Raw genomic sequence first — 26,746 nt, forward strand, 5'->3', positions numbered from 1 at the left:
ATTACAGTTACCTTGTCAATAAGACTACTAGATAAATAAAAAGGAATAACGACACCAAAACACTTTTTCATTTACAATGGCCTACAATAAAATAGCAAAATCACAACAAAGCTGGTATAAGGTTGGCTTAAGTTCCAAGTAGGTCTTATAACCGTGATGTTTGCTCATGAAAAGCCGTAAAGTGAATTTCAACCAACAGCTTTACGTTCCCAGGTTTGTGTTGTCATCACACAGGTCAGGTTAGTTCATAAAAAGGTGACACAAACATATAACTTTAAAACACAGACGCCACAATTGAGTATGTCTTCATTTTTATTATGAGAAGGACAATCACAACATTACACAAAATGGTGAATAATATTTTTTTTTCATCACTTTGACAAAACATTTTTTTTTACAAATTAAAGATGGATCAAATGTATTGGATATAATTCTAGATAAATGTTGCTATGTTCCCATATTCTTCCTCATACTACTCACGTGGGCCTTTATATCCCAGCCTACGACTGGTTCAACTCGTTCAATCATCACACTATAACCAAAACCACCATTGGACTACTCCTCCATTTGGACTGTTGGGGGATACTTGATTAAGACAATAGATATACTGTGGATATTGTTTTTGGAAATATAAAAAACAAAACATGTTTTACATACTTACAGAGCTTCTATGAATTACCCAAATAACATATAGCCTGCAAAACGTAATACTAAACAGGCTTGCTTTATACTGTTTTGATTGCTTTCTCGTAAACATTACATGGCAGTTGTATGTTTCCGTATCTAACAAACTATGTAGAATGTTTACCTGAAAGAGTACATTCGGGCATATCATCAGCAAACTGTGATAGGTCATTGTTAATGTCATCTTAAATTCAAAGAAACAAAAATATGTTATTTACATTGAGGGCTCTCATAATCTGCGTGTGTAGATAGATACCTCCGCTCTACAGATCCGTCAACAACTGAAAATGTTGGCAAAACTTTCAAAACAAAAGAAAAATGCACCAGGCAGTGGCACAAGTGGTGGACGGTGACCATTTCCAGGCATTTAACCCTTTTTTTCCTCTTTCATTTGTTACAATGCTTTATCTGCATTTCCATACTTGTGGCACTAGTCTTTGAACACAACGCCTAGAACAGTCAGTGACTGGCATGATGGGAGAAAGGCCAGTGTCTCGCTTGCAGACTGGTCAGTCCTCACTGCTTCTGAAAGGAGTCTGTGGTTCTGTGGCCAGGCGGGAAAGGAAAGGAGAAAGAAGAAGAGAGTGAGACAGAAAGAGGAGGGAGAAGGAAAGAGAGAGAGACCAATGAAGGTCAAATCCTCCTGTCATGGCTGCAGGTGGCTCACCCCCCCCCCCACCACCACCCCCCACCCCACCCCACCGAAACCCATTCTCAATACACAGTACTTTCTCACCCACAAACTCAAACTCGCTCCCCCATTTCTTTCTCCCTCCCTCTGTTCTTCCCCTCCCTCCCTCCGTTCTTCCCCTCCCTCCCTCCGTTCTTCCCCTCCCTCCCTCCCTCTCGTCCACACACACCCACACACTTCTGCAGCTTTTTATGCAGCCTTTCGATGGGAACCTCCGTCAATTTCCAAAGTTTCAAACCCAACATCAAAACCCCATCACACTTCAAAAAACAAAATAACTGCTAAGCCCCAAAACCATTGCTTGTCGTGTGAAGGTTAAATGTAAGCATAGAAAATGGTTTAGAAACCATAACTTTACTGTGTTTGAGAGCTACCTATCCAAATAAAACATTATTGGTTCCCATTGAGATGAATGGTTAGTTAACTGAGGGAGCACATTACCTTAAGAAACAACTGTATGAACATGCATGTGTGCATTGAAATGCGCACTTCAAAAACAACAATTTTAAAGGAGAGTAAAAGTAATTGCTTTGAAAGTTCATAGAACTTTTCAAAAGTTCTCCACTAACAGGTAGTTAGGTGGCAGAGAGAGAGAGAGAGAGATCAAGAAAGAGGAAGCGGGAGATAACAGAAACGAACAGAAAACTATCAATGTCCCTTGCCTACCTTTCCTACAAAGGATCCCATCCTGCTATGCCCTCACCCTCCCCTACTGTGTCATTTTACCATCGTTTCTAAACGCTTCCTATAGCTCGAGTTGAATCTGCTTCGAGGTGCCCAGGCTTTGTAGCGGAAACATAATTAAAGTGGTGAAAGATGTAAAAGGTGGAGAATGGGGATGACATCAGGCCAATTTCACACTTGGCAGTCGGATGGCCAGGCCCAAGCCAGGACCCTTGCCATGCAACACAGATCAAAGCCCAGTGTCACCGCACCACTGCAAAAAAAAGAAGGCAAAAGGGCACCTAACTATGCTAATCCCCAGGACAAATATATTTTAATCTTGTTAGAATACAAGTTAATGCCAGAGCTCAGTGACTGGACATTGTGGGGAGAACCCGAGTGGACAGATGCACCTTTTACCTTTCTAAATGAGGTACTTCTGTCTGGCACTGCTTGACCATAGTCAGGTCCAACTTTCCTTGGGCAACCACCTCAATGCATTATCAAGCTACACACACACACACACACTGCACAGAGCTGGGGACCGTTTACAAACAGAAACTCCAGCAGTTGTGTCAGTGACCCTGTCTGAATCCCCACCAGGGCACCTAACATGCAAAGGAAATTAGTATTTTGTGGTCCAGTTTGTCCCCTTTCACATTGAGCCCTTCTCTCTCAATAGCACCTTGGTAACCCTTGATCTCTTATGTATGGGACTCAGGGCACTGGGGCCTGTAGAAGTTGACTGGGCAGACAATGAGAAGCGGACGCCTTCTAAGAAGTCACACAGAAGGCAACTCTCATTTCACACACTGTGTTTGAGTGACCCCTTGGCAAAAGAGACACGGGATAGTTTTCATCGGAATGCTAGAAGTTTTTAGGGAACTTTCCATTTGGCTGTTTTTCTCATGTAGGATATCGAATGACCCTTCCTGGTGTAGGCCACCCTACCCATTCTCTCACTTAGGAAGCATTTTAATCAAAAAAGTTTTTAAAAAAAGAGAAGAAAGATATCCCATGGAATTTAAGAATCTACAAACTTGTAGATAAACTAAACTAACCAATGAAATAAGGTTGCTGATTGATTGATGGATGCATACCAGACAGAATTCAATTGAATTGCTGGACGATTCGATTCACTTGCAAAAGTAAAAATATGCTTCGATATTGTTGAGGGACTGGCAGTAGGGCTGAGAGGAAATAGTCAAAAATGAACGTCAATAAAGCATTAGCTCCAATTCCCCACAATTCCTTAATTTTCATGCCTAAACAGCTTTTTTTATCCAATGCTGAAAGTATATAGTCCACATATGACATGACATAACCCACATAAAAACTTTCTGTTCAATGTTTATAAATGCTGCAGTGAAATACAATAGCAGTGTAGGTGGTTTTTCATTTATTTCATGTCATGGTTTCTGGTTTCTATTCACATTTCACTTACATAACAGATTATGAAAGGAGGAGTAATGGACAGACTAGTATGAAAGGATGTTCATTGCACTGTATGATTTTTCATTACACCTCAGTCATTTCTACACCTAGTCTATAATTTGGAGTTGACCAATAAACCTTTTTAGCACAGACTCTGACACCCCGCGTGTCATGGGCTTCGTTTGGACAGGCAGTCCAATTCAGATCTTTTTTTTTACTAATTGGTCTTTTGATGAATAAGATCAGCTCTGAAAAAGATCTGATGTGATTGGCCAAAAGACCAAATAGTGGGAAAAAGATCAGAATTGGGCTGCCTTTGTAAACGCAGCCATGATGCAGTTTTCATCACAGAAGCAATCTGAGACCCCCTGATGAACTAAATGCTGAACTCGGCAATACTACAACAGTGGTTCCCAAACTTTGTTGCTGTGATTTTTAGACATTCAATATGTTTTGAGACCCCACAAACGACGTTCCCGAGTTGAAATTGGCCACAGTATGCGGTTGGGTTTGACCCACCATTTTGGGAGCACTGACAAACACGCTGCAGATCATGAACATAGGAAATGGAGTCCGCACATAATTTGTTTCATACTGAACTGTCATGATCAATCTCTCATGGTGCCAAACCGTGGGATACACAGCGAGAGAAGGTAGGCTTCTCTTAGTCCATATTCCGTACCATATTCAAATCCTTCATTTTAACACCGAACATTGTCATTTTTCTTCTTTATTTATATCCCCAAAACAGATGTATTTTCTTTTGCATCCCTCAGTGTGTGCGATGTTTGGTGTGGCGCTCTTTTTAAATGCCACTTTAAACGTGTACATGATACTGCAACAAAACAATAAAGTCAGTAAGTAAGTAAGTAGATCTCCGAGATAGAATTGTGATGAGGCATACATCTGGGGAAGGGTATACAACAATCTCTAGAGTGTTGAAAGTTTCCAAGAGCACAGTCGCCTCCATCATTGGGAAATGGAAAAAAAATATAGAACTACCCAGACTCTGTCTCGAGCTGTCCGTCCGACTAAACTGAGGAAGTAGGACCTTGGTCAGGGAGGTGACCAAGAACCCAATGAAATCTCTGACAGAACTACAGAGTTCCTTGGCTGAGATGGGAGAACCTGCCAGAAGGACAACAATCTCTACAATACTTCACCAATCTGGGTTTTATGGGAGAGTGGCCAGACGGAAGCCACTCCTGAGAAAAAGGCACATGACAGCACGCCTGGAGTTTGCAAAAAGGCATGTGAGACTCTGAATGCAATAGGCAAAAATATTTTGTGTTCTCATGAGACAAAAATGTATGCAAAGCGCTATGTCTGGAGAAAAACAAAAACACAGCTCATCACCCGTCTAACACCATCCCTACCTTGAAGCATGGTGGTGGCAGCATCATGCTATTGGGATGATTTTCAGTGGCAGGGACTGGGAGACTGGTAACGATAGAGGGAACAATGAATGGAGCCAAATACAGGCAAATCCTTGATGAGAACCTGCTTCAGAGTGCAAACGACCTTAGAACAGGACAATGACCCCAAGCATACAGCCAAAGCAATGTTGGAATGGCTTCAGAACAAGAATGTGAAAGTCCTTGAGTGGCCCAGCCAAAGCTTAGACTTGATTCTCATTGAAATTCTGTGGAAAGACTTGAAGATTGCTGTTCACAGCCGCTCCCCATCTAACTTAACAGAGCTTGAGAAAATCTGCATGGAAGAATGGGAAAAAATCCCCTAACCCAGTTGTGCATACCCAAGACGACTCAAAGCTGTAATCGCTGCCAAAGGTCCTTCTACAAAGTATTGACTCAGAGAAATGAGATATTTCTGTATTTCAATGTCAATAAATTTGCAAACAATTGGCATTATGGGGGTATTGTGTGTAGATGGGTGAGAATGTTTTATTTATTGAAGCCATTTTGAATTTCTGAAGGCTCTGTATGTGTCTGTGTTGCTGCGAGAAACAAAGGTAGCCAGACAGGCAGGGCCAAGGGCACATCCTACTCACCTCAGGCCCCCTATGCTGTGTGGAGACCAGGCTGTCACTCACTCTCTATGGTTACGCATCATGGCCAACAGAGACACAGTGAGAGAGCCACCGCTACAGTACATCACACCAACAACATCAGTGCAGAAACCCATCCTCAGCATGACATCTTCTTCGTGGTGCAGAGCACAGCCATCCTCCTCACACGCTGTGAGAAAAAAAACAACAAAGAAACAAATATACATTGTGAACCAATGAGAATGTCATATTTACCAGGGGTGCCTAAAAATAGAACTTTGATTTATATGATCCAACCTAATTTTAACACTATTGCATGATCCAACCTATTTTTCCTAAGAATTGCGTGTAGATTGGATGCCAATGCGCTGTATACTCCATCACACAATTCATTTCTCAGGCAAAATTCAGGTTCGTCAATATACTGTAAAGAACAATCCCAGAATTAGGCTACGTCTAAAGTTGCTGGTGCACATGAGCAACAAAATAACATACATGTAATACGTATAGTGACTTAGAAGCAAACAGATAAGAGTATCGCAAATGGGGTTCGTTATCGTATTCCGTAAAACAGTCATTTGGCATCAACGACGTATAATCACCGCAATCAACCCGAAGGTCAAATATATTCCCCCGTTTCAAGGTTTACCACGTTTCGGACCACTCAATGCCCTCCCTACACCGCAGAAACCCATTCTACTTCTGAGATACAGTGCAATTCTGGAATTCAAATGACACAGTGTTCTATGGTGACGCGAAGGATCACCGGAGACATGACACCGCAGATAAATGGCGCGGCCGTGTTATGTAAGCGGGAAGAAGATTTGATCATATAACCAAATCTCTGTTTTGCCCACATTGATTTGGTAGATAACACATAAATCATAAGGAAGACGTTTCAATGCTAAACAGAGGAGCTGGTGAAATTGTGCAGAAAACATCCTCGCCTCCATCTCTAGTGTTGACAACAAAAACATATCCAACGCAAGAAGATAAGCCTCAACGCACGATGTACTGGTTACTGTATCCAAGTGAGCAAAACTGGCTAAAAAGACATCCTTTTGACTACACAACTGGTTAAAAAGACGTCATTTTGGCTGTAAAACTGGTTTAAAAAGACATCATTTCAACCAGTGTCGTCACTGGGATGACTATCCCTAGTTGCTTCCCTAGACAAATGCAAAAACAGCCACCTTAAAGTAATTTTTCGCAAGTAACACTACTCGCTAATCCAGATCAATATACTTCTGTGCGGTCTGCCACGCACTACCATGGCGAGGCGACGTCAATTCTATCGTTGAGCCTCTGAACGGCCTGCACTGTCAACCGTTTCTTGTGGCTACAGTCATTGAGAAAATGGTGGCAGGCGAGGCTACCCATCTGCATCAGTAGTATTTTCTACCTGTGCTGTCCTACGCAAACGATTCATTCCCTAAGCACTCACTCACATAATAACTCTCGCCTTCGCACACTACTGTGCTTTAACACAGTTTAAAAGCACCTTAAGACGTATAGAGAGCCCCTAAGCTCGGGTATGGTGAACGGGAAGGGTTATGGTTCAGTGGAGTGTGCCACAGCAGCCACATAGCACATCACTCTCTAGTCTCGCTCACTCCATTTTACTGCTAGTCCTGAGTGGCAGGCGAGAGGGCGGGGTGGCAATGGCGGCCATGATGGAAGAATCACTACACCCACCGTTCCACAGGAACAACCACTGCTTCCTGCAGCTGGCTGTGTGCCGGTGAATAGGCGCCGGTCATCACAGACTATGAGAAAATAGTGGTACTATGTGGTACTAATGCTACATGAATGGGTTTTCCTTAAAAAAATGTGCATTGTAAATATGCATGTGTTGCAGATGATTTTATTTTAGACAAGGCGCAGCAAAAGTCGGCAAACTACGTTGACACGTTTTGTGACCATTTATTAACAGTGATATTATATATTAAATCGAGAAACCATATTGTAATAACTGAATTATTTGACAATATTTGATCAATTCTGTTCTCATATAGTCAAGTGGGTGGCTTAAGCTGAGTCAAAACTGGCAACAGACCAAATGGATATCTCATGAAATGATACAGCAATTTCGTGTCCCTCAAAACAAAAACAGTAATACTGTTTTTTAGTCAACTTTTTTTTTCTCCAAAACATTTTTAAAAACCATTTACCTTCTTATTACACTGTATTTGTACATAAAGTTAAGGGGGAAAAAATCCCAAATTACTGAAATATTATAATAATAGAATACAAGTACGTTGGGTTACTTTATACATAACCAAAGTAATACATTTATTTATGTACACACACACACACACACACACACACACACATATATATTAAAAAAAGATAACTTACTGAAAACTTTATGAAATTAGATGTCAGAGGAAGTCCAACTGTAAAATTCTGAACATCCTGAAAAAAAGCTCCCATGTAGATCATCTGCATGTCTTGGTCCCCAAGTGAGCCGGTATAATCTGCTAACAAACCTATTAAACCTAAATGTTTGTTTGCTTCTCAGGACAGTTAGCGCCACATATGTTCACGGAAAACTAAATAAATGAAACTTCAGAAAAACTTTTGCATTCATGCATTCATGCTAGTGATCCTTTCCAGAAGATTGTATATTATGTGGGTCACATCCACGCCCCCGCCCTTTTTCCCCACCCCCAACCCCTCCAAATAAAAAACATCCTTTTGGATGACCAGAGTGACTCTTAACCAACTGCATTTAAGGTCAGAGTTCATCATTTCCCCTTGGCAACACCACAGCAACCTGCGACACTGTCTAGACAGGTCATGGTGGCCACCACCCCAGGCCAACCCCCCCCCCCCCCCCCCCCCCCCCCCCCCCGGCTCTTCCCGGAAGGAGGTGTCAGCAGCAGCCAAGTACAGGGTAAAGAAGGCAGGTCGGATCGTCGCCCTCCTCCCTCCACTGATCAAAGCTGACGCTACTCCGTGCCAGGGCCCTGGTCAAAGGGGGCAGGGCCGGGAGATGAACTCTGTGTTTCTCTAATCTGGACGTGTCCAGACCAAATTGTCTCCTTTCACAGCCCAGAATGGACCCTTCCGGTGCCACTGATTACATTAGGGAGGAGAGGCTCTTTTCACAGGGGCCGTTTGCACAAAAGGGGAGCTTCTGTGCCCCTCCGCCATCTGGTCTCCAAAATAAGAGAAAGGGTCCCAGGAAGAGAATAAGCCCAGCGAGCCACGCCTCCCTTTAATTAAAGGGATGCTATTTGAATAGATGGGATGGCTGGACAGATAAGCAAACATACAGTAAAGCCTCACACATTCAGCCCAGAGATTGGGACCCAATCTGCATTTGCAAATAAAGCCAGTGTGTACAGCTCTGTCAGATGGGCTCTAACCATTTTGGAGGATTTATGTAAATATGGATTTTGCTGCATAACAGCAGAAAACAACAAAAATCTAAATTCGGCTGTTGAGCACCACTCTCAAGCCATCTGTTAATAACCACACATTTGAATTCATAATTAATTAATCAAACATTTGAGAATGTCTTTGAATTGACAAATACATTGCTGTAGTGTAGAAAGGAATGGGTTAATTATTTTGATGGTAAAATTATACCTGGTTGATCTGAAGGGGATAGTTACCAAAGCTTGTCCTTTCTCAACAATGACATGCCGATGTCTCTTCTTGGCCAATATAAGGGATTTGAATGGTGTCTCTCTGGACATGGTACAGTGCGAGAACAAGAGGATCCAACCGGCCAGCCATCCTCAAAGAGAGGAGGCCCCTTAACACTTTATCCATTGTATCCCCATTGGAGGAATGGACGGCCATCTTTGAAAAGACACTGGACAGAAACTGGTCTCTATGTATCGTTTCAGAAGCTGAAAATCCTTGCAGATTGCAATTATCTCCAGAGAACTCATAAAATGTTGTCTACGACTAGATATAAAACAAAATCAAGCCTTTGTGGAACATTTTAGAGAACGTTGCAATTACATAACTATCATTATCAGGCATCATGATAAGATTAGGGGAGACCAGGGCTGGAGGTCTCACGCGTTGCTTGACACAGTGCTAATTACTCCCAATCTAAATGGCACTGCGTAAGAACTCATCCACCTGGTCAATTCATGTCAGCATGACAAAACATTGAGGCGAGGGGAATATATATTTTTCATCGGTGAAAGTAAAAAAATGAATTATTTTTATTTTCTTTGTAAATGTTTGAATTATGGGAGTATCCATGAACAATTATGTTGTGGAAAGGAGAAAACAGAAAGCTATATTTCAAACCTATTTCGGAGTTCGGGATCGTCACACTCGGATCGTCGCCCTCATTAAAATGCTAGTTATCATGTGGTAACTAGCATCTTAATGAGCACATGGAATGTGGGGTTGATTGTCACTATCAACATTGCCACTGCCAGTACACAATACACCCCAAGCTCTTTTGCGCTTGTGCCATTTAGTATTTAGTATTCATTAGGATCCCCATTAAATACTTACTGTACCTGGCAGACACCTTGACCACGAAGGAGGTTCACCAAGGGCGAGTCTCGCCCATCGCACTCCGGCCATGCTGACCCCTGCGAATTCCCCAAATGTGGGAATCTCGACTGCATAGTTTGTGGTAGTGGGGGACTGCGTCCACGCTCTCCCATGATTGTATTTCTTGGTATTACTGCAAGTATTTCTAGGTATTACTGCACTGTTGGAGCTAGAAACACAATCACTTCGCGGCACCTGCGATAACATCTGCAAATCTGTGCCCTCGAATAATACACTTTGATTTGATTTTGATTTGAGCTGCTGCCAAGCTACTCTTCCTGTGGTCCAAACAGAAATAAACAATTACATCACAACACAACAACAGCCTACATGATAAATAAAACAATTATACAATATTTTATTACTCTATTATTACAAATTTACAATATGAAATGTACACTATTACAATAATACAATATTACAATGTGTGTATGTAGAGTGCGTGTGTTAGATTGTGTTTGCGTATACGTGTCTCTCTCCACAGTCCGTGTTGTGCCGTGAGGTGCTGTTTTATCCTGTTTCTTTAATCTGATTTCACTGCTCGCTTGAGTTATTTGATGTGGAAGAGAGTTCCATGTAGTCACGGCTCTATAGTACTGTGTGTTTCTTAGACTCTGTTCTGGACTTGGGGTGCTGTGAAGAGACCCCTGGTGGCTTGTCTTCTGGGGTATGTATGGGTGTTTGAGCTGTATGTTAGCTGTTTGAACAGACAGATTGGTGCTTTCAACACATCAATACCTCTCACAAAGACAAGTAGTGGTGCAGTCAATCTCTCCTCTACTTTGAGCCAGGAGAGATTGACATGCATGTTAATGATATCAGCCCTTCATGTACAGTTAAGAGCCAGCCGTGCTGGTCTCTTCTGGGCCAACTGTAATTGCCTATCGGTGTGTCCTTCTTTGTGGCACTTGACCATATAACTGGGTAGTAGTCCAGGTGGGCTAAAACTAGGGCCTGTAGGACTTGTTTGGTTGATTGTAATGTAAAGAGCTCCCTTCGTTGCCTTTCTGTCTCTCACACACATTTCTTTTGTCACACACACACACACACACACACACACACACACACACACACACACACACACACACACACACACACACACACACACACACACACACACACACACACACACACACACACACACACACACACACACACACACACACTTACTCACAATGTCAGATGTTATTCCAAAGACATAAAATGCGGCGTTTTGTTAGGAATATCGTTCGATCAAAGAACGTTGGCTATTTCTAAGACTTTGTTTGCTATATCGCTTCACTTCCTGTTACGAAAGGAAGAAATAAGCTACTAGCAAACATTGCGACAACCAACTCTATACTGTGTGACAGCCAACCCCACGATGGGGCAGGTGTGTGTCTGATGGCTTATAACGCCATGTTGGAATAAGATACGAGGATAAAACGGGTCCCCATTTCAACCCAAGACATTGGCCTTTCTCCTCATACTGAAAATGGTGATATACTGGTGCTGTCAATAAAAAGTACAGATGCGAGCAGAAAGTGTGACGACCAGCCGTTCTCCCCTACACTCTGGATAAGAGCGTCTGCTAAATGACCAAAATGTAAATGTCATACCGTAGCAATATTTCGAAGACTTCTTTACATGGTTCAATAATCCTCCAGGCACCAGTGAAACATTCTTCAGGGTGAACGTGTGCTGAACAATAAGACTTTGAATCCATGATCGTCAGTTCATCCTGGACTGTAATCACTTTTAATGACTTGTTCCTCCGCAAATGACACTTTAAGGTTAAAGGTCATTGTGATATTGCTGTCTGGGGGTTAAGGATGAGGTCTACAGATGGATGTCTGAGACTGACTCAGTTCACTTCGACCGTTTTGGGATGACATTGGTGAGCGTGGCATGAAGAGGGTAGGTGTCTGCAGTCAAGTGGAGTATATGAGCACAGTCCCAGTTGCAATTAGCGTTTGTTCCATATGAGTCTTTTCCGTGCAACAAAATGACGTTATCGGGTCTTACGGCTCCCCATTACTTCTGGTAACAAACGAATTGTAAACAACTTCCAATCCTACGGAGACCAGCGAATGGCGTTCCAGGGAGGGACTCGAGTCACCGTGTGAAATGAACAAGAACAGACACGACACCTGGCATTTCCCAGCCAAAGTGTGCTGTTGTACACCGCTGAGCACACTGCTGGAACAGCCTGCTTAATTGTGCTAGTTGAAGAGACTGGTGGAAATGGCAGTCTAACCTACTCCACTTTTGTTTACTCCAACAACATTCGAAAAAACCTGGGGCCTTATTGACGAAACGCTTCTGAAAACTGTTTTTCTTCTCGCTATGCACAATTTCTGCTAAAAGTAACTAATAAAAAAAAAGAGATAAAAGATTTCCAGTAGAAATAAAATGCTTAACTCCATTGCAGCCTGGTGTGATGCGAGCTGTCGATGCATAACGGCTATCCAAAAGACATAGCCTGTGGTTTCCTTGGCACCACTATTTGCCCACAGTCCTGAAGTTAATGAAAGTAAGCAAAGTCTTTAACAATGAGCGCCACGGAAAAACATGCAAAACGCTTAAAAGGGGGAGAGTAAAGCTACTAGATGGCGAACCAGAGGATCAAATGTGATGTTTTATGAAAATGGGTAAAATAAAGGAAAAAAAGACAAACCCCACATTTGACTCATAAACTTGAGTATTCTACTGATATGTGGTTCCTTATTAATAAACTGGACTTCACCAGACTTTTTTGTAATACGCACAAGACTTGACATGATCATAAACCCATCTTTAATTATGCCCTAGCCACCCAAATATACTGCTCGGTCACAAATGCCACGGAACACCGCATTTTCACCACTAGACATTTGCATACAGCAACTGAGAGTTGACACAAAATATAATTCTGCCGGAAGATCCCTTAAATATTGATCAAGCTTGAATTTTTCATTAAAATTATGTTCACTTGGTGCTCATATTTGAGCTTCTGATTGCTTGATAAATAAGGGCTTGTGTAACGGCCCCACAGGTGACCAATAGTACAGAGAATGGAATAATATGTTACTCCTGCTTCCTCCATTTTCAAGTGATTCCTCCAAGTCCAGCCAACTCATTAAAACTTTGTTGAAGCGAGTAATTAGCCAACAGTTTACAGCTGTGTAACCATCCATAAGATGGCGTTGAAGATGAAAGAGGTCAAGTCAAAACAAACTTTACCATTGAGATCAATGAGGGATCCTAAAGGTCATGGCAGTAAGCCCTGCTAAGAGCCTCAGATGACACAAACTGAACACTGAACACTTTGTAAGCGTCTATAAAAAAAACTGCCACACAAACATGAAAAATATCAATTTCACATTTGGTTTAGCACTTTACCACCTTGTGTCACCGACACTGAGAGTTGGGCTGTGGAAGACAAAACACAGCTCCTGGATAAGGATTGTGTTTATTGCCTATCAATTAGCATCAAAAGGGGATTAACCCACATGACTGATGGGGTGAGGTGGTGCGGGGGCCCGCGCACAGTCACTGAATACCAGGGGTTAAACCTCTGACTTCATTAGACCTGACCTTTCCACACCATTGTGTGACAGGAGAAAGGACATGGCGCAGTCTGCATTTCCCTTGCTCATTTTGACTTCTGTGGAGTTAAATGTTTAAAACAAGCCAAAAGGCATGCTAGCTCGCGCTCAGCGAGATATGAAATCCACCCTAAAGGTCTCATGACTGATGTGGGTTTCCACGGTTTGCAGCAGGTGGGCATTTACCCCCCAACCCCCACCCTCCCTGTACAATAAAGAATTTCCTCCACCTTTGAGCGAGGTGAGATTTACTAATTAGTCATGGTACATCGTACTCTAGTTACGAGGAACCGGCGGGGTAGACTGGTTCTAACTCTGCTCTGCCTGGCCGTCAATTCAGGAAAGGTCACAGTGCTTTAGGAGAGAGAGCAGGTATTCCAGCTGAAGCTAATGAGAGACCCTAATTAAGAAAATATGCGAACACACCTGCAGGACAAAAAGTGCCAGGCATACGAGGAAGCGCGTTGGAAGGAATACTCCAGGAGGGTCGCTAACTTAACTATGCAGGTAATAGGCCATGTACTGTATTTTGTTTCCTTTGAGATTTTTTTATGTCATCTCCAAAAAACTCAGCTGACTAATGGTCAGTCAAAAAGTACAAGTAGTTCAACCAAATTTGTATAGAGAGAGAGAGAGAAACAGTCCATTTCATTAATCTGCGAAACCGACACCTCCAGATAGGAATACATCTCTCTCATTTCCGTTTTATTAAACACTTTCCATTTTTCCTATAAACAAAGCAATAACGACGGAATAGCATGAAAGCAACCCATGACCATCTGTACCATTGGCCAATTTATCCCAAGTGGGGGAAAAAAAGTAACCATGGCAGCGACGGGGCATGAATGCGTCGTACTGTATCTTACGACGAAAGTGATGCACTTCGTAGTAAGAAAACAAAACGTGTTTAACATAAGACACCACCCGAGGACAAAAGTTTCCAGCCAAAAGGTCTCTCTCTCTATTCAATCTGGACAGTCTTCAAGGCTAGGGGTCGCAGTCAGACGTTGCTCACCCACCCCATACCGCTTTTTCTTTACTCTTATGGAGAGTTTTATAGATGAGTACACCCCATTTAAAAGGCAGTGGCTGAAGGATTTGCAGTCAAATGAAAACAGGGGAAATTGCTGGAGCTGTCAGTGTTACGCAGCTGGGTGGGAAGGACATGCTGTGTGTGCACATCCTAAAACCAGCAGCTGCATCTAGAACAGTGGAACATGGGAAAGCACTTAGCATTCACACGGAGCAGCGCGGTCAACATCTGAAACAAACCATTCACTTATTTACCATTCAAACTAAATTGCGCGTTCGCAACTGCGCTTTTAAGCTGATGTTTACTCCGTGTTTCCATTGGCATATATTATTTGTCCCGCTCATCTTTTTCTGTCTAAAGAGACCCTCCCACCCAAATAAAAAGGCAGACACTTCAAATAGAGACTAGTCAAAAGAGGACCTTCGATGACTTCCAAGACATTCTTGCTTTTTCGGATAAACGCATAGCGTCATCATTGTCTTAACCTTGTCCTTTGACTTTTGAGCGACACGTCCATCCTATTGCAGACGACCTCCCAGTAATCAAAGATCTGCCTGTCCCAGACATACAGAGGGGTCATGCAGACAACTTTCAAGACGGCTTGATCAATTCTCTCATTTATAAGTGAGGCGAAAGCGCATACTCATCAGGTAGGCTTTAATGTCTGAGAAGTTCGCCCAGGATCCTGGTACACGCGTACCAGACTTGAACGCATGAGTAACGTGAAATGTGTACTATACTGTACAAACATGACACAGTATTATTTGTTATTATTACAATGTCTCCTTAAATGATTTTACACTTCGTGAAGGCTCCGGCCTTGTAATATCAGAAGAAATATTGTGTGAGAAAGTGTCCTAAATATCAACACCTTAAAAGTGAGATAGTTCACTCAAATTACAAAAATACATACATTGCTTTCCTTACCATGTAAGCAGTCTATGGACAAGACCACAATACTTGTTTTGGTTTTGTTTACTTGACCAGTGCTTACCTTTTAGCAATTTTGACATTATCTCTGATGTGAGTATTTTTGGAATTTCATGTCATCTTAAAGCTACAATCTTTAATTGAAATAATAACAAAGCGGACACCCCACCTCTGTTTTGGTAAAAAGCCGAGGGTTGGGCCAGGAGAAATGTAACCACTGAAATTCATAGACAGAGCTATGGATGCACGGCCTGACCATCCGTGATAGCGCCATTATAGTTTTAACCATGTTTTGAGGCTATACACAGTTTGTTTACATTTACTTTGTTTACAAACATTGGAGTATATTTGGGGTTCTGACGGCGTACGACATCTGAACTAAGCTTGTGAGGCATTTACAAATTATATTCTTTAAGAATCAATGGGTACATAAGTCCAAAAATGGATTTAGCAACTAAGGATTCTAGCTTTAAAGTAACTGTATTAATTAAGCTATGCAGTCCATTTTAGTGTCGTTGTGATGATTTGGACATAAAACACAGAAAATACTAATATAAGGTCAGGTGACATGTGTCTTTTCTAAATTCATACCCATAGCCCTATATATGGATAGCCCTTTAGACAACAGTACAAACAAAGTTTGTTTACTTATACATACTGGATTACATTTTACATGTATAGTCATTTAGCAGATGCTCTTATCCAGTGCATACATTTTCATACCTTTTTTTTCATACCAGTCCCCAGTGGGAATTGAACCCACAACCCTGGCATTGTGAGCTCCATGCTCTACCAAGTGAGCTACAATGGAGCAGAGGATAAACTAAATGGTAGATTGTTACACTATGTTACGAAATACATTTCCTTATATCGAAAGACACACTTTAAACTATCGCAGCTGCCTAGAACTGAATTCTCATGTCTTTTAAACACAGCCAACCCTTTCGAACTTAATTCAAACCTCAGAGTATTCATAATAATAACACAGTTTAACACCAAATAAAGTTATTTTATTCTTCAGCAGAATTTGTGTTATTGTTGTACTGTTTGTACAGTACAACATTTTACTAAAGCTCAGTCATGCAGTGCCTTGTTTCAAACTTTAGGACATCTTTACGTTTTTGGTTGTTGAGGAAATACTTCAGCCACAACCCCCAATGTCAAATTATCTCTAATACCTGTTATATCAGCCCCTGTTTTCCAAACCCAAATGTACCCTAGAAATCTCACTGCACAAAATTCAGGGCACAAAACACAACTGTACTGGGCATTGCCTTGTCTCACCCCAAAGGTCAAGAAATTTGAGCGAACAGTGAAAAATCAAGGACTGTAGTGCAGACAACCTGACATTAAGCCGAAGCTTGATTCTCCTACACCGCCAACCCTCAAAGCCCCCCCCCCCCCCCACCCCCCCCACCACCGCCCTCCACATCCCGACACGCACACAAACCAACAGTCCTCTTTCTACTGTTGTGGCGAGGGAGTAGCATGCCAGCTTAACATGTCACTGGCAGCCATTCTTGTGTTAGGTGGTATAGAAACACAGGTTGACCTTCGTAAAAAACTTTTTTTTACAGTAAAACTAAGGCCACCATTCAGAGCGTGAAAGTCAGAGGTACCAGAAACACACACCCCACAATTAGAAAATAGTTTGTAGCTACAGTTTTTACTATATGGGAACATGTTACGTTTACATTGTGAAATACTTTCAACCAGACTATACAAAGGACAGAGAGAGAAATGTTAATGTGAGGAGATTTACAGTTTATGGATTCTCTTTGGTATAACATTTTTTCTCACTTTTAGTTTTTTACTTTTAAAAGACCTGATAATGATTTGCTTGTTTAAAAACATGTTGGCATATAATATATAGAAAGGTAATTACAAGTAATTCAAAGATCATGCCGGGCAACTATAAAACTGCACACTCAAAGTCTTATAGCTTTAAAGGTTTAGTTGCAAATGTCCACTTCAGGGATTGAGTTGATTTGTTAATTCATTCCTCATGCAACATCCAGTCAGTTATAGTGCAATAATTGATTGAAACATTAAAGTTACCTTTATTGCAAAAGTACACTCATAATATCCCCATATATACCGTTTGAGTTTTGCAGTAATGATGAGTCGCAATAAATAGTTCACTGTGTTACAGCAAATGACTGCCAAAATATACAATATTAAAGTACAAAAATTGTTGTGTAACCTTTGTTTGAAAAGCAGTCAAATAACGATGGGAAATTGCAACAACAACAAAAAGATATTCAACTATATGCCAAGTAACGTATCAAAGAATCATTCTATTGTATTTTACAATAATCTAATCAGTTAATATTATATATTGTGGTCTGTATATGTATATGTGTACATCTAATTCGATTGCAATTCTTCAAGTTCACAATAAATAATCATTTGGTTTGAAAATATACTAAACACATTGTTTCTTAATATGCATTATAGAAGCAGCATCTGATAATATTTGATACTAAAGATAACACGATTTGGTACGTTTTTTAAATTAGGGAATATATAGGTCTGCATGTGTCACACTATCTGTATTTATCAGGGTTAAATGTTTATTTTAAGACATTACAAAACAACGGGATAACCTGTTGTAAATAACCTGAAAACTGAAAAAAATTATATATAATATATAGTGAAATCTTTTAATTTAATTGTTTTATATTTTATACGTTTCACTTAATTTTGAATCATAGGATATGTTGGATCGCGATCAAATGTAAAATCATATCATTTAACTGTGGAGAACAGTCAACCACAAACAGACAAATTCATATGATAACATTTGACGCAGATTTTGACAAGAAACTTTTGGGGATACCCAATAAAAAGTGAATGGTTACCCGTCTCAATGCAATCATCTAAAATCGAACGACCTTGTACGAAGGGGGAAAAAAAGATGAAATAAAGATAAAAACATAAATCCATGTTCAGAGACCTCTCTCATATTAGTTCCCTCACTGACGATTTAACATTGTTCAGTTGCATATCGTTTTTTTTGTTGTAGAAATTATCCTGGTTCCTAACCATACGCCCTGCATTTTCAATTAGCCTGATCCAGTAGCTACATTACAGCGCAAACTCTTTCCCCTTCGGCTGCACCATAAAATGGAGGATGCTGGCCTTGAATTTTCGACAGCTAAGACCAGCAAAGAGTACAGCTGTGCAAATAGTCATGATCTTGTGCAGCCATGGGGGAAGAGGCAAGTGGGCCCATATTCTGGCAGACTGCCAGGAGACCCCTTCAAATACAGCAAAGGCTTTGATTAAAAAAATATGCCACACCAATATCAAAGGAAACGCCCTGTTTCCAGAATGCAGCGTCATTACGTAGTCAGGATAGGAAAAACAACCAGCCATTTAGAAAGCAGCATTGGCTGGTGTCGCTGTTGTGCAGTGCACTGATAAAAGATTAAACAACCAAATTTAACCTACCGTAATATATTGTATGAGCACAGAGATCCCCCAAGAAGTGTTAAAATAAAATATAAAAATGGCTTTACGATGAACCACATTCTCTCTGGGCATTTCCATGATGCTAAAATGTAAATCGTGACTGCGGCCACTAGAGCGTGGTAAGCAAAAAGGAACCAATAACAGAGTAGTAAAATGATTCTGAGATATACGTCAGTATTTTTTCCCAGCTAAAAGCCTCTGGTGAAAAGTTCTTCGATTTCAGATCCACATTTTGTAATTATCTTGTGAAGATATCAACAATCTGAGTTTATTAGAAGTGGTTGCTGAAAATGAATGGACTGCAGAGCTGAATGCAAAGTGCCATTTCTCAGCCACAGATTTGACGATGAAAGCTGCTACTCATTTTCTGTTAATATTAGCCTGTTAACACTTGCTCTCTTTACCCAACACCTTATAGCATTCCTAGCGTTACTATTTTCTCCTTGCAACATGCCCAAATGTGCTTTAGCGAACAGGTCAACAATATTCTTACCATCAGCCATGGCACAGTGTCCTCACCACAGACATGGGGTTTATGTACAGGGTTCAAGATGTCATAAGGGCCTTCTGTAAACAAAGACAACAAACATTTTAATATGCTGCTAACGTGAAAAAAAAACAAAAAAAAAACATGCTTGACATAGGATTAAAAACATGAAATTAAGGACTGAGTCCATTTTAAGTGTAACTGAAATGTTCTTAATCATTATAATTGCATAATAATCTATTGTACCTGTCTGCTTTCAGTAAAGTGTTAGTGAAAATTGTACTTTCAAAAAATGTATTCAAAATGTATTTCAAATATATGTTGATGAGCATAGCAGGTTTCCCAAAGGAAGATGATTTTGTTACAATGTCATCGTACACAAATTGTATGGTTTTTGAATTTAAACCAGGTACATTGGACCGTCATGAACATGCTTACAGACAGACCATCACCATGAGCATGGCTTGCAATGTTTTTCTCCCACTCTAATTGCAATTGGAAAATTGTACATGTCAACCATTTCAGGTCAGGTTGGGGACAAACCTGCAAAGATAAAACTTCCCAAGTTAGGCTACACTGAAAACATAATCTTAAACCACTCAAAAACCATCAAAGTAACTGTCCTGTGAAAATATCACTTTTAAAAGTTCAAATTCTGTTAACTCATACCCAAATAACATTATTGACTCAACCTATACTCGTATGTGGCCAAAGCATACATTGGAGGGGGGAAAAAACACTTCAAAAACCCCACCTCAAACTTGTATCTGAAACAGACAGTTTTAAAAATGCTTGCTATTTCCTCACAGAGGACAGTGAAATTAAATGGCCAGTCAGTGGTCTACTCGCATTAATATTTTTAATGACCGGTACACTACGCTGTCACGCCCTGACCATAGAGAGCCCTTGGTTCTCTATGGTATAGTAGGTCAGGGCGTGACTAGGGGGTGATCTAGTATGTTTATTTCTATGTTGGTGCTAATATGGTTCCCAATTAGAGGCAGCTGTTTATCGTTGCCTCTGATTGGGGATCATATTTAGGTAGCTATTTCCCCACCTGTGTTTGGTGGGATATTGATTGATTGTTAGTGTGTTTGGGCACTACGTCCTCACTGTCTGTGTAAGTTTTGTTGTTTTGTTAATTTCACTTAAATAAATATGTGGAACTATACTCACGCTGCGCCTTGGTCCGCTCATTACCAAGAACGTGACAGAATATCCCAACAAACCAGGACCAAGCAGCGTGTTCACCAGGTAAAGGAGTTTTGGACATGGGAAGAAGTGATGGGTGGATGCGAAACCCTTCCTTGGCGGCAGACGGAAGGTAATAATGGAGGACAGCGACAACGCCAGGGTTCGCGGCCACAGAAAGCCTAAGGACAACCCCAAGTTTTTTTGGAGGGGGGCACAAGGGGTGGCCGGTCGAGCCAAGGAGAGTGCCAGAGCCCGAATGGCAAACTCCGGAGACGCGTGTCGTCAGACCACAGCCACAGAAACCCCAAGATTTTTTTTGGGGGGGGGGCACATGGAGCTGGCGGCTGAGCCGCGGGAAGAGCCAGAGACTGTCAGGGAGGCAATGGAGAAGCTGGGAGAGAGAGATGTTGTGCAAGTGTGTTCTGCTCAACATTTGACCAGAAGATCCGGTTAGCAGTCTGGTGAAACCTGTGTCGGCTCCACGCATCTGGCCTCCAGTGCGCCTCCCCAGTTCGGTACGTCCTGTGCCTGCTCCTCGCACTCGCCCTGAAGTGCGTGTCCCCAGTCCGGTACGTCCTGTGCCTGCTCCTCGCACTCGCCCTGAAGTGCGTGTCCCCAGTCCGGTGCCACCTGTACTGGCTCCACGCACTAGGCCTCCAGTGCGCATTCCCAGTCCAGAGCTTCCGGCGACGGTTCCCAGTCCGGAACCACCTGCGACGGTTCCCGGTCCGGAACCTCCTGCCACGGTTCCCGGTCCGGAACCTCCTGCCACGGTCCACGGTCCGGAACCTCCAGTGACGGTCAACGGTCCGGAGCTTCCAGGCACGGTGTCCAGTCCAGCTCCATGGCCGGAGCCTTCCTCTGCGCCGGTGCTCAGTCCAGGCACGGCGTCCAGTCCAGCTCCATGGCCGGAGCCTTCCTCTGCGCCGGTGCCCAGTCCAGGCACGGCGTCCAGTCCAGCTCCAAGGCCGGAGCCTTCCTCTGCGCCGGTGCCCAGTCCAGGCACAGCGTCCAACCCAGCTCCAGGGCCGGAGTCCTCCTTTGCGCCGGTGCCCAGTCCAGGCACGGCGTCCAACCCAGCTCCATGGCCGGAGTCTTCCTTTGTGCCGATGCCCAGTCCAGGCACGGCGTTCAGCCCGGCGCAATGGCCGGATCCGGGGTCTGGGCGGGGGCTACGACCTGCACCGGAGCCACCACCGACACTAATCACCCTCCCCATTTGGTTTCAGGTCTTGCGGCCGGAGTCCGCACCTTTGGGGGGGGGGGGGTACTGTCACGCCCTGACCATAGAGAGCCCTTGGTTTTCTATAGTGTAGTAGGTCAGGGCGTGACTAGGGGGCGATCTAGTATGTTTATTTCTATGTTGGTGCTAATATGGTTCCCAATTAGAGGCAGCTGTTTATCGTTGTCTCTGATTGGGATCATATTTAGGTAGCTATTTCCTCACCTGTGCTTTGTGGGATATTGATTGTTAGTGTGTTTGGGCACTACGTCCTCACAGTCTTTGTAAGTTTTGTTGTTTTTGTTAGTTTCACTTAAATAAATGTGGAACTATACTCACGCTGCGCCTTGGTCCGCTCACTTTCAAGAACGTGACACATGCCATTCAAACCCAGAAAAGCTGCTTTTTAATTACCATTTATTTGGAAGGAAATCTTTTTCACTCATATTGTAATTATAGGTCATATTTCATAGAAATCTAGAAACTCTAGACAGTTACTTTAAGACTCAGTGAGGGTTAGGTTGGACAGCAGATGCACAAATCAAGCTTTAACAGGTAGGTGATCATTAAGTGATCTGTCCAGGCCGGTCACTGATAAGACTCACAGATAAACATCACAGAGCCAGCGATAACTTTTACAGTTATCATCAATGAATGATAGCATTTTCCGACTACCACACCCTTATGGGTGTTTAACAGCACCCAAAGAGGCCTTGCGTCTATTACGATATCTCTTTAGAGGTCTACTGTACATCAACTTGTCATTACAACTCCTTCTGATAATGTGTGGTTTTGTACACTTTTTACTTTATTAAATGTTGGCTAAGGGATCTTGTGTCCATTAACCACATTTGTTACATCAGAATCAGCATCAAAGACATGTTTATTACTTGCACAAGTTATGTCAAACCATAATGCCATGAGCCACTATGTACCATGAGCAAAATGCTGATGGCTGTGCCTGTAAGATCTCAATGTTCCAGGCTGCCCTGCTCATTTTCTGAACTCTGTCACTCCCCTCTACAGTGACGACGAGGGGCTTAAGACTGAATACTATGGATATTTTTGCTGAAAGATAAACAAAACCAGACAGTGCGATAGTCCATATCATGTGTGCTTATGAACAACAGAGTTGATGTGGGAAAAAGAGACGAAGAGTGCCCAGAATTTTTTTATATTATCAAAGAAACAAAAATGGGGTTTTGGTGCAATGAATGCTCACTTTACATTCAGCAGTAACAAATAAATCTATGCTTTCTCTGATCTATCACAGATAACCGGTTTGTCTCATCAAATAGCCAAAGAATCAATAGGCGATAGAAAATAACAATGCCTTATGATTTCAGCAGCCGCCATCTTGTCCTGTCAAACCAGAGGCGGGTATGAGGGTAGCTTCCAAGTCATGTGACTACTGTTTCTTTAGACAGCTACAATGACTAAGCAAAGGTGTCTATTTCACATGCAAAGTAGAATCTCTGAGGCAACAAAAAATGAGGATATACCCGATGAAGAGCACCTTATCTAAAATGTCAAATTCGTAGAAGCTTATTGTGCATGCAATGTAAAAATCTATGAACTATGTAAATGTTTCAGGCTACACAATTTCATTTTTTTTTTAAACAGTCAATTCGAATGGCTTCTTCAACAAAAACTTAACAGTAATTCTAGTGTCCTATACCAAATTCGGTGAATGGCAAGAGATGACAGGAAACCACCTTAGACAGGTACAGAAGACTACAGCTAATAAACATAGGTTAATAAACCTACCGGCTGACACAAATCACGTTTTGGTTCATCTTCAGGGCTATATTGCCTTACCTGAAGTAACAATTTGTGGGCTATAGGCTATTACATTGATTGTGTGAATAAAGAAAACTTCTACCTGTTACTCGTGTTTTGACACAGTTCCAACATCCAATTTTCATGACTAAGAGCTCTTTTGGCAATTGGTAGCTTAGAATGTACTTTTTGGGTTATGGGCCATCTCATATGCCTTACATTAACAGGTAGACGGCAATTTTACAATGCCTCAGTAATTTACTTATCATCATTTACTTGTAATTTACTTTTTCAACCAGAACCAACCTTTCAAATAACTGCTCCATTGAAACGCTCCATTAGGCTTAAACTTCGGGCAAATAGGCTTTTTGTCAGGACGGAAGAAGATGATACCTGCGGGTTAAGAGCACACTAGAAAACTATTTTTTCCACATGCCAACAATGGCGTGGTATTTACCACACACGCAGTGCAGCTGGACTACATCAGTTCAAATTTCTCATTTAGCCTACAATGTTGTTGTAAAAAAATTTCATCAATCAACAAATTACAAATATTTGGGAGTAACATGTATCCAGCGTTCAAGTGCTTGTCGGAACTTTGAAATGTTCGACTTGCTAAATGGTTGTAGTCATACACGTGCCACGTTTAACCAGTTAGCAAGTCGGACATTTCCGACTTTCCTAGTTCCGACTACCACATGAACTCGGCATAACACACTGTTACTCTTGTAACATTTAAAAAAGGGCCATCATCCTCTGGCTCTGAAAATGCTGAACAAATAAGCGGCACTCTCTTGTGAGGTGCTCAAATGGTTAATAGGTATTCACGTGAGCAAAGGTGCGTCACCTGTGCATCTTCACAAAGTAGGCAACAGGACGAAGAATGAGGGATGCATATTTCCTCAAAAGCAACAATGCTGTTGTCTGTTTGGCAGTGCATAATTCACATCACATAAGGCATGCGTTATATACAGCAATGAAGTCAATTTAACAACATGTGTAAAAACACATTTCCGATTCTTTATCATAACATATTCATTTTAACAGCAATGAATGATAGCATTTATTTAGTAAGCTTGTATAAAATAGTAGCCTATCGCGCTCTACAGACGGTTGGTTGTCTTACCTGTAAATAATGAATTGTCTGATGATAAACATTGAAAAAACTTTCAAAGCGTCAGCCTAAATATTGATTTATATTGCGCGGTAATTCAATCGCGAGCGTTGTTGAGTGATTGTAAATTCCCATATTGAATTCATTATTTCTTATCAATTTAGATGGAGACTTAAAACTCCATCTCCAATTTGTTCAGTTTCAGACAGACACCAGACAGACTCAAAACAGTTACGTGCCTGGCTGTGTTGCGCGTGCACGACCCGCGCAACAAAAAAAAGAGCAACACTTCAGACTGACAGCCAAAGAGCCAATGGCATTGTGAATCTGAACCTGGCATCCAATGACAAAGGACATAATGATAACCCTCGTGCTTGCATGCTGGGGCTGAAAAGAATCATTAGGCTGGGCTACGTTTAACTGTGTCAAGCTTGAACTTGAAAATAGAATTGGGAAAACTGTCAAAACACTTGATTAGCCCATCTATTGTGAAATAAAGTGCATTGTGGATATGTTAGTGTAGTGCACCTATTCTGGATGAATCCTCAACTGAATTAATGCACAATTGAAATAATTATTTGAATGTATGTAATGCACATTTTACATGCAATAATTGAGCAAAATGCCAGCAGACAGACAGTTATCAATTCTGTTAACATCCGTTCACAGAGTTTATCATGAAATGTAAGAAGTTTAAAATGTTTTATTTAAGCAAAGCAGTTAAATATAGTCAAACTTAAATTTAGTTAAATAATTGGTCTTATTACTTTGATAGTGTAGTTTATCAACCTTATTACTTTGGATTGTGGGGCAGATAGATCACATATTTCATCTCAAATAACTACACTCAGACTAACCTACTACACTTTTATACACTCTCCTACTAGAATACCACAGTATGTGCCAACTGTAATAATAGAGTACAAACGACAAGGAGACATTGTTGAAGTTTAAAATGAATTAAACAACTTTATTTTATCCCAGGTGTTTATCCCTTACTTCAACCATACATTCATTTCTTAATCAAATGATAAAACTGTTAAAAGAAAGTTATGACTGGATAGATACATAGGATAGATTAATAAACAGATAGATAATGAGAATAACGTGTTTTTGCTGAAAAAACAAAACGTGAAAATCAAACTCCCATGTGGAATTGCTTTTCACGTGTGAAAAACTGTTGAAATTTTGCATCCCCATGCTGTCACATTTATTTCAGATTCAGATCATGTTTTCACATGTGCTCAAATTTGTAATTTAATGGTGTCGCATTCCCATGTCATCACATTTATATCACATAAGATGATGTTTTCACCTGTGTAGTTTCATGTTATCACATGTTGCTTTTACATGTTGTCACATGTTATCACATTCTCGTCACATGTTATCACATTCTCTTCACATAAGATCACATGTGATCACATGTGAAGTTGATGTGTTTTTTTCTGTAAGGTAAACAACCAATGTTTATGTATTAAGTATAAATGCTTAGGTTTGCTTGTTTGAAACAGGTTCATAGCAAAAGACAAATGTCTTCTTAGATCTCTGTTACTTTCACTGGATGGCTCAATCGCTTCCTGCAATACAATAGTGTTTTCACAGACTTTAGAAGCTGCTTACCTAGTTCACAATTGACCAAAAACAATGACAAGGTAGGTCAGATTAATTGTGCTTGGACCCCCCATCTGATACTCCAAACACATGAAACCAACTGAAAACAAAATAGATTATTGCAGTGCCATTATTGCAGTGCCATAACTTTAAGGGGTGACAGAGACAGAAGGGGGTGACAGAGACAGAAGAGGAAGCGAGACATCCCACTACATTTTTTCTTGAACAATAAAAATGAATTAAGCAGACCAGATCCAGCTGCTATTACATTGGTGCCTATGGGAGAGCCACCCTGTCAGGCAGACCAGCACTTACACCCCCCCCCCCTC

The 26,746-nt window shown here is 41.4% G+C and overlaps 1 long non-coding RNA gene and 1 other non-coding gene across 2 annotated transcripts; one reads left to right on the forward strand and one right to left on the reverse strand.

Moving 5' to 3' along the window:
* Nucleotides 1-294: 294 nt before the first annotated feature.
* Nucleotides 295-25,065, reverse strand: LOC115195833 (uncharacterized). The gene is made up of 5 exons (XR_003878755.1): nucleotides 24,819-25,065; nucleotides 23,999-24,085; nucleotides 19,504-19,577; nucleotides 5,484-5,670; nucleotides 295-1,228 (listed from the first exon to the last, which is right to left on the reverse strand). It is a non-coding gene; the product is annotated as an uncharacterized LOC115195833 (long non-coding RNA).
* On the forward strand, nucleotides 9,962-10,121 carry LOC115196508 (U1 spliceosomal RNA). Its single transcript, XR_003878872.1, has one exon. It is a non-coding gene; the product is annotated as a U1 spliceosomal RNA (small nuclear RNA).
* Nucleotides 25,066-26,746: the final 1,681 nt, after the last annotated feature.

This window comes from Salmo trutta, chromosome 6 (genome assembly GCF_901001165.1).
Source record: "Salmo trutta chromosome 6, fSalTru1.1, whole genome shotgun sequence".
NCBI classification, from domain to species: domain Eukaryota; kingdom Metazoa; phylum Chordata; class Actinopteri; order Salmoniformes; family Salmonidae; genus Salmo; species Salmo trutta.